The sequence below is a fragment of the Mus caroli genome, unplaced genomic scaffold (assembly GCF_978045245.1).
Source record: "Mus caroli unplaced genomic scaffold, Mus_caroli_1 scaffold_12, whole genome shotgun sequence".
In the NCBI taxonomy this organism is placed as follows: domain Eukaryota; kingdom Metazoa; phylum Chordata; class Mammalia; order Rodentia; family Muridae; genus Mus; species Mus caroli.
Genome location: NW_028227267.1, coordinates 4,986,623 through 4,995,807, shown reverse-complemented (window position 1 = coordinate 4,995,807; position 9,185 = coordinate 4,986,623). Strand labels below are relative to the sequence as shown.

General features: G+C 37.8%; 1 pseudogene; it reads right to left on the bottom strand.

The window, feature by feature from the left end:
* Positions 1 to 5,402: 5,402 nt before the first annotated feature.
* LOC110309366 (eukaryotic translation initiation factor 2 subunit 3, Y-linked pseudogene) lies at positions 5,403 to 6,822 on the bottom strand (annotated as a pseudogene).
* Between the last annotated feature and the right edge of the window lie 2,363 nt (positions 6,823 to 9,185).

Genomic DNA, 9,185 nt, shown 5'->3' with positions numbered 1-9,185 from the left:
TAGGTCAGAATTTAATCTTAAAAGGAACTTATAATAGGATAATACTAAAAGAGAGCACATGGATCCATACACTAGACTAACGTGAGAATGGAAAATTAATGTATGGGTTAGAGAGAATGCCAGACTCCAGGAGTGAGTTTCCGTGAAACTCTTTTGCCTCGTAAGTAGCTTCCAAGACTCACCCTGTCAAGCTGACTTGACCAGAGAGCATGGCACATATCTTCGAGGCTTTTCCCTAATTTCTCCTCCATAAGTTTCAGTGTCTCTTGTTTTATGTGTAGTTCCTTATCTACTTAGATTTGACCTTAGTACAAGGAGATAGGAATGGATCAATTCGCATTCTTCTACATGATAACCACCAGTTGTGCCAGCACCATTTGTTGAAAATGCTGTCTTTTTTCCACTGGATGCTTTTTGCTCCCTTGTCAAAGATAAATAGGTGTGTGAGTTCATTTCTGGGACTTCAATTCTATTCCATTGGTCTATGTGTGTGTCGCTATACCAGTACCATGCAGTTTTTATCACAATTGCTCTGTAGAACAGCTTTAGATCAGGCATGGTGTTTCCACCAGAGGTTCTTACATCCTTAAGAAGAGTTTTTGCTATCCTAGGTTTTTTGTTATTCCAGATGAATTTGCAAATTGCCCTTTGCAATTCGATGAAGAATTGAGGTAGAAATTTGATGGGGATTGCATTGAATCTGTAGATTGCTTTTGGCAAGATAGCCATTTTGACTATATTGATCCTGGCAATCCATGACCATGGGAGATCTTTCCATCTTCTGAGATGTTCTTTGATTTCTTTCTTCAGAGACTTGAAGTTGTTAGCATACAGATCTTTCACTTCCTTAGTTAGAGTGACAGCACGGTATTTTATATTATTTGTGACTATTGAGAAGGGTGTTGTTTCCCTAATTTCATTCTCAGCCTGTATATCCTTTGTGTACAGAAAGGCCATTGATTTGTTTGAGTTAATTTTATATCCAGCTACTTCATTGAAACTGTTTATCAGGCTTAGGAGTTCTCTGGTGGTATTTTTAGGGTCACTTATATATATATACTATCATATCATCCGCAAAAAGTGATATTTTGACTTCTTCCTTTCCAATTTGTATCCCCTTGATCACCTTTTGTTGTAGAATTGGTCTGTCTAGGACTTCAAGTACAATATTGAATAGGTAGGGAGAAAGTGGGCAGCCTTGTCTAGTCCCTGATTTTAGTGAGATTGCTTCCAGCTTCTCACCATTTACTTTGAGGTTGGCTACTGGTTTGCTGTAGATTGCTTTTATCATGTTTAAGTATGAGCCTTTAATTCCTGATCTTTCCAAGACTTTTATCATGAATGGGTGTTGGATTTTGTCAAATGCTTTCTCTGCATCTAATGAGATGATCATGTGGTTTTTTGACTTTTGAGTTTGTTTATATACTGGATTACGTTGATGGATCTCCATATATAAAACCATCCCTACATCCTTGGGATGAAATCTACTTTGTCAGGATGGATGATTGTTTTGATGTACTCTTGGATTCGGTAAGCAAGCACTTTATTGAGAATATTTGCATCGATATTCATAAGGGAAATTGGTCTAAAGTTCTCTGTCTTTTTTGGGTCTTTTTGTTGTTTAGGTATCAGAGTAGTTGTGGCTTCATAGAATGAGTTGGGTAGAATACCTTCTGTTTCTATTTTGTGGAATAGTTTGTGAAGAACTGGGATTAGATCTTCTTGAAGGTATGATAGAACTCTGCACTAAACTCATCTGGTTCTGGGCTTTTTTTTTTTTTTTTTTTGGTTGGGAGACTATTAATGACTGCTTCTATTTCTTTAGGGAATATAGGACTGTTTAGATTATTAACCTGATCTTGATTTAATTTTGGTACCTGGTATCTGTCTAGAAACTTGTCCATTTCATCCAGGTTCTCCAGTTTTGTTGAGTATAGCATTTGTAGAAGGATCTGATTGTTTTTGGATTTCTTCAGGATCTGTTGCTATGTCTCCCTTTTCATTTCTGATTTTGTTAATTAGGTTCTTTCCCTGTGTTCTCTCATGAGTCTGGCTAAGGGTTTATCTATCTTCTTGATTTTCTCAGAGAACCAGCTCCCTGTCTGTTTGATTCTTTTAATAGTTCTTCTTGTTTCCACTTGGTTGATTTCACCCCTGAGTTTGATTATTTCCTGCAGTCTATTCGTTTTGGGTGAATTTCCTTCCTTTTGCTCTAGAGCATTTAGGTGTGTTGTCAAGCTGCTAATTTGTGCTCTCTGTAGTTTCTTTTTGGAGGCACTCAGAGCTATGAGATTTCCTCTTAGAAATGCTTTTATTGTGTCCCATAAGTTTGGGTATGTTGTGGCTTCATTTTCATTAAACTCCAAAAAGTCCTTAATTTCTTTCTTTATTCCTTTCTTAACCAGGGAATCATTGAGGAGAGTGTTGTTCAGTTTCCACATGAATGTTGGCTTTCTATTATTTATTTTGTTATTGAAGATCAGCCTTAGTCCATGGTGATCTGATAAGATGCATGGGACAATTTCAATATTCTTGTATCTGTTGAGGCCTGTTTTGTGTCCAATTATGTGGTCAATTTTGGAGAAGGTGCCATGAGGTGCTGAGAAGAAGGTATATCCTTTCGTTTTAGGATAAAATGTTCTGTAGATATCTGTTAGATCCATGTGTTTCATAACTTCTGTTAGTTTCACTGTGTCCCTGTTTAATTTCTGTTTCCATGATCTGTCCATTGGTAAAAGTGGTTTGTTGAAGTCCCCAACTACTATTGTGTGAGGTGCAATGTGTGCTTTGAGCTTTACTAAAGTTTCTTTAATGAATGTGCTGCCCTTGTATTTGGAGCATAGATATTCAGAAATGAGAGTTCCTCTTGGAAGATTTTACCTTTGATGAGTATGTAGTGCCCCTCCTTGTCTTTTTGGATGATCTTGGGTTGGAAGTCGATTTTATTAGATATTAGAATGGCTACTCCAGCTTGTTTCTTCAGACAATTTGCTTGGAAAATTGTTTTCCAGCTTTTCACTTTGAGGTAGTGTCTATCTTTTTCTCTGAAATGAGTTTCTTGTAAGCAGCAAAATGTTGGGTCCTGTTTGTGTAAGCCAGTCTGTTAGTCTATGTCTTTTTATTGAGGAGTTGGGCCCATTTATATTAAGAGATATTAAGGAAATGTAAATGTTGCTTCCTATTATTTTTTGTTGTGAAAATTCGCATTCTGTTTTTGTGACTGTCTTCTTTAAGGTTTGTTGAGGGATTACCTTCTTGCTTTTTCTAGGATGTGGTTTCTGTCCTTGTATTGGTTTTTCTCTGTTATTATCCTTTGAAGGGTGGGATTCGTGGAAAGATAATGTGTGAATTAATTTCTGTCGTGAAATACTTTCGTTTCTCCATCTAAGGTAATTGAAAGATTGGCTGGGTATAGTAGCCTGAGCTGGCATTTGTGTTATCTTAGTGTCTGTATAACATTTGTCCAGGCTCTTCTGGCTTTCATATTATCTGGTGAAAAATCTAGTGTAATTCTGATAGTCTTGCCTTTATATGTTACTTGACTTTTTTCCCTTACTGCTTTTAATATTCTATCTTTATTTAGTGCATTTGTTGTTCTGATTATTATGTGTGGGGAGGAATTTCTTTTCTGGTGCAGTCTATTTTGAGTTCTGTGGGTTTCTTGTATGTTTATGGACATCTCTTTCTTTAGGTTTGGGAAGTTTTCTTCTATAATTTTGTTGAAGATATTTCCTGGCCCTTTGAGCTGAAAATCTTCATTCTCTTCTACTCCTATTATCCATAGGTTTGGTCTTCTCATTGTGTCCTGGATTTTCTGAATGTTTTGAGTTAAGATCTTTTTGCATTTTCCATTTTCTTTGATTGTTATGCCGATGTTCTCTATGGAATCTTCTGCACCCGAGATTCTCTCTTCCATCTCTTGTGTTCTGTTGCTGATGCTCGCATCTATGGTTCCAGATTTCTTTCCTATGGTTTCTATCTTTAGAGTTGCCTCACTTTGGGTTTTCTTTATTGTGTCTACTTCCCTTTTTAGGTCTTGGATCGTTTTATTCAATTCCATCAACTGTTTGGTCATGTTTTCCTGCAATTCTTTAAGGGATTTTTGTGCTTCCTCTTTAAGTTCTTCTACCTGTTTAGCAGTGTTCTCCTGTATTTCTTTAAGTGAGTTTTTAAAATCCTTCTTGATGTCCTCTACCATCATCATGAGATATGCTTTTAAATCTGGTTCTAGCTTTTCGAGTGTGTTGAGGTGCCCTGGACTGGGAGAGGTGGGAGTGCTGTGTTCTGATGATGGTGAGTGGTCTTGGTTTCTGTTAGTAAGATTCTTATGTTTACCTTTTTCCATCTGGTAATCTCTGGAGTGAGTTGTTATAGTTGTCTCTAGTTAAAGATTTTTCCTCTGGTGTTTCTGCTAGCCTATATCAGCTGACCTGGGAGTGTAGCTCTCTCCTCTGAGTTTCAGTAGTCAGAGCACTCTCTGCAGTCCAGCTCTCCTCTTATAGGGAAGGTGCACAGATATCTGCCATTCGGACCTCCCTCCTGGTTGAAGATGAAGGCCCAAAACAGGACCTGTCCCAGAAGTTGTGTTGCTTCGGCCTGTCACAGAAGCTGTTAGCTTCTGTAGTCCACACTCTCACCTGCACAGACTAGTCTCAGAGGGATCCAGGAACCAAGATGGCTCCCCCAGGTGCTCCTGCAAAGCCCTCCCAGGCAGGGCAGACACCTATCCTCTGGCAGGGAAGGTGCCCGGATGTCTGGAGTCCAAAAAGGGGGCTGCCTCGGAAGCTCTGTGGCTCCCGCCTGTCCTAGAAGCTGTTAGCTTCTGTAGTCCACTCTCTCACCTATGCAGACTACTTTTGGCGGAGTCCCGGAACTGAAAGTCTATTTTATTAACTATTAGAATGGCCACACCATCTTGCTTCTTGGGTCCATTTGTTTGGAAAACTTTTTTCCAGCCCTTTACCCTGAGGTAATGACTATCTGTATTGCGAAGTATGTGTTTTGTACACAGAAGAGTTACAGATTCTGATTTTGCATCTGTTCTGTAAGTCTGTGTCCTTTTTTTTCCCCAGCCTTCAAGTTTTTATTAGGGTAACAATCCTTCAAACATAAGAAAAACTTTCTTTACTGTAAGTTCAGTGGTACACAGCAACAGTTGTTAACTATCAAGCTACAACAATAATACTGTTTGTTGAACTGCAGATTAAATGTATCAAGAAGTTTGTCATTTTTTTATAGATATCAATTTTTTTCTACTGAAAATGAAAATAACCTGACAGTTTTTACTAATATAACAATAAGCTGTGAAATTTATTTCCTACTTTAGGTGTCCTACTTTTTAGATTTGAAAATATCTCTAAGACTGTTATGAAAAAATTCCTGGTTTCATTCAAATGTATCATCTCATTCATCATCAATTGTTGGATTGATAGTCATGCCTCTTCTTATCTGGCCCCAACCAATTAAACGCCAGTGTTTCTCAACTCGTTGGCTTAGAGCAATTTTTTCTCCTACTTCTGTACATACTGGATTGGTTAGAACAGTTTTACCCAAATCTGCCTTGACTGCACTAACTCTGCCTCCTATAGACAAGGACTCTATGTTCACCATGAGTACTTCATTCTTGGAGAACTTTTGAACTTTTGCTGCTTTCTTGTCTCCTTCTGTACATACACCTAGGAGCCGTCTCAGTAGGAAGTAGGAAATTTCTAATTCTGTGAATATCTCAGGTAATGTTCCAACAGCACCAAGGACCTGTCCAACCATTCTATCTGTTCGTTATAATGTTGGGTCAATTTTTATTCCAACTCCAATAAGACCACCTGGAGCAGCATACTGAAGATCATTGTGTTCTGCAAAAAGGGATACAATCTTGGAAAAGATTGGTTTACACATAAGCTTCCCTTCTCCGTCTTTAGAAACAATACCAGGTCTCACTTCTATCTCTTGGCCCACCTTTAATAGACCTTTTAAAATACTTCCACCAGCTAAACCCCCTTTAAGATCATCAACTTCACAGCCAGGTTTTTTAACAACAAAAGACCGAATAACAATAAGTCAGGGTTCTGAAGTAAAGTCTCTTAGAGGTACTGGAATTTTCTTTACTATATACTCACATACAACTTCAATATTGTATTTTAACTGAGCAGAAATTGTAATAATAGGAGCTCCTTTGGCTACTGTACCCTGTACAAATGCAAGTATTTGTTCATACTGTTCTTTAGCCTGACTTTCTTTCACCAAATCAATTTTATTTGGCAGAATCAAAATATGTTTTAGCTTCATAATTTCAATGGCAGCCAGGTGTTCAGAAGTCTGAGGTTGAGGACAAGATTTGTTACCAGCTATCAACAGAAGAGCTGCATCCATCACTGCTGCCCCATTCAGCATAGTTGCCATCAAAATATCATGACCAGGACAATCAACAAAGGAAACATGTCTGACTAGTCTGAAGTTTCCTTTGGTCCCTGGAATATCTGAAGGAAACTCATCAGGTGTACTACTTCCACAAGATCTGTAACATTCTGGTCGAGGACAACTTGAGTCATCAAGCTTATAAATTTTGGCATTAGCATATCCAAGTTTTATGGTAATATTCCTTTCTAGTTCATTTTTGAATCGGACAGTGTGAACACCAGAAATGGCTTTTACAACTGTAGATTTTCCATGAGCAACATGACCAATTGTGCCTATATTAATTGTGACTTGTCTGCTGATAATTTCATGTGAAAGCTGAGTCAACTTGATAACATCCAAGGTGGCAAGATCTTGACGAGAAAGATGCGGCTGCCCGAGAGTGACACCGGCTTCTCTGCCCGCCATCTTGCTCACGAAAGAAGGAAGTGAAGTCTGCGTCCTTTTATTGGGTAATTTAGTCCAATGATGTTAAGAGCTATTAATGACCAGTGATTATTATTTCCTGTTATTTTGATGTTGGTGGTGTTAGTAGGTGTGTGTGTGTGTGTGTGTGTGTGTGTGTGTGTGTTGGAGTGTGCTTTCCTTGTTTTTGATAGCACAGAATTACTTATTTCTTGTGTTTTCTTGGATGTCATTATTCTTCTGGGTTGGAGTTTTTCTTCTAGTATTTTCTGTAGCAGTGGATTTGTGGATAGATATTGTTTGAATTTGGATTTGTCTTGAAATATCTTGTTTTCTCCATCTATGGTAATTGAGAGTTTTCCTGGATATAGTAGTCTAAGTTGGCACCTGTGGTTTTGTGGAGGTTACATATATCTGTCCAGGACCTTCTGGCTTTTAGATTATCTGTTGAGAAGTCATGTGTAAGTCTGATATGTCTGCCTTTTCATACTACCTGGCCCTTTTCCCTTGCCACTTTTAATATTCTTTCTTTGTTCTGTAGATTTTTAAAATTATTATGTGGTAGGAGCATTTTCTTTTTGCTCTAGTGTAGTTTGTGTTCTATGAGCTTCTTGTATGTGTATAAGATTCTCTTTCTTTAGATTGGGAAGGTTTTCTGGTTTTCTATGTTTTTGTTGAGAATATTTTTCTGGGAATTGGATCTGGGATTCTTCACCTTCTATTCCTATTATTATTTGGTTAGGTCTTTTCATGGTATCCCATATTTCCTGGATGTTTTGTGTCAAGAATTTTTTAGATTTAACATTTTTTTGACTAATGTAACATTGTTTTCTACTGTAACTACTTTGCATTACATTCTCTCTCCCATCTCTTGTATTCTGTGGTGATGCTTCCATTTGTTGTCCCTGTTCTCTTCCCTAGGTTTTTCATCTCCCGGATGCCCTCAGTTTGTGTTTTCTTTATTGTTTCTATTTCCATTTTCAGGTCTGGAACTGTTTTACTTATTTCATTCTCCTTTTTAATTGTATTTTCCTGCATGCCTTTAAGGGATTTATTTGTTTCATCTTTAAAAACCTATTTTTGTTTGATTGTGTTTTCCTGTTTTTCTTTAAGGGAGTTATTAATTTCTCCTTCAAAAACCTATATCATCTTTATAAGACTGTATTTAAGGTCAGTTTCTTGTATTTTGGTTATATTAGGATATCTAGGGCTTGATATAGTAGAGTAACTGTGTGCTAAATATGTAATATTTCCCTGGCTTTTGTTGATTTTATTATTTCAAGGGCCTTAAACTATCTGTATGGTTTTGGCCACTGGATGTTCTTGTTGCAGTAGGCATTGGGAACAAGGTGAATCTCTATGATCCTGGTGTTGCAGGCCTCTGATGTTAGTTTGGGGCTGTATGGTTCTGGACATGCAGATCTGTACAGTTCAGGAACCACAGGTCTCTGTGATTCAGGAGTCTCGGGTCTGATGAAAGTGAGGGGAGAGGTGGCAGAAGAATGGAGGCCACTGTATGATAGCAGGCTGCTCAGGGAAGCTTGGATTGACCCAGAGGACTCAGAAAGCAGGGAAGATGAGTGAAGGAAGGGATGCTAACCTGTATGGTTCAGGAGCAGAAGGTTTGATGAAGGTGGGAGGCAAGGTGGCAGGAGAATAGAGTTCCCCCTAGGTTAACAGGCTGCTCAGGGCAACTTGGTTTGGCTCAGAACTTAGCAAGCAGGGAATATGGTGGGGGGAAAGAATCTAACCTGTATAGTTCAAGATTTTTAGATCTGATGAAAGTGGAGGGAGAGATGGCAGGAGACTCCATAATAAAAAACTTTAATAAAACTTTAAGACAAAATGAAAATGAAAGACATTTGAAAAATGAAAAGACCCCCTATGCTCACAAATTAATAAGATTAATATTGTATAAATGGCCACTCCAAAGAAAATGTGCAGATTGAAGAGATTCCCCATCAAAATTCCAACACATATCTTCATAGAAATTTAAAAATAACTTATATTTCATTTAAACACATACACACTAACCCAAATAAATCAGAACAATAAAAGACCTGCTGGAGGTTTTACCATCCATGATTTTGTTATCAACAGAGCCATGGTAATAAAAGCAGTATTGAACAGGCATAACAAGAGCACATTGGGCAGCAAAATAGAACTGAGGAGCCAAACATAAACTCACTCTTCTATAGTCACTTGAGAATAAACACTGAAGAAAAGACAGTATCCTTAATAAGCAGTTCTAATTAAACTAGCTAATTACTTGTAAAATAATGAAATTAGATCCTTCTCTCTCATCCTGCACAAACCTCAACTCCAAATAGATCAAGAATCTTGAAATAAGACCTGCAGTCCTGAGT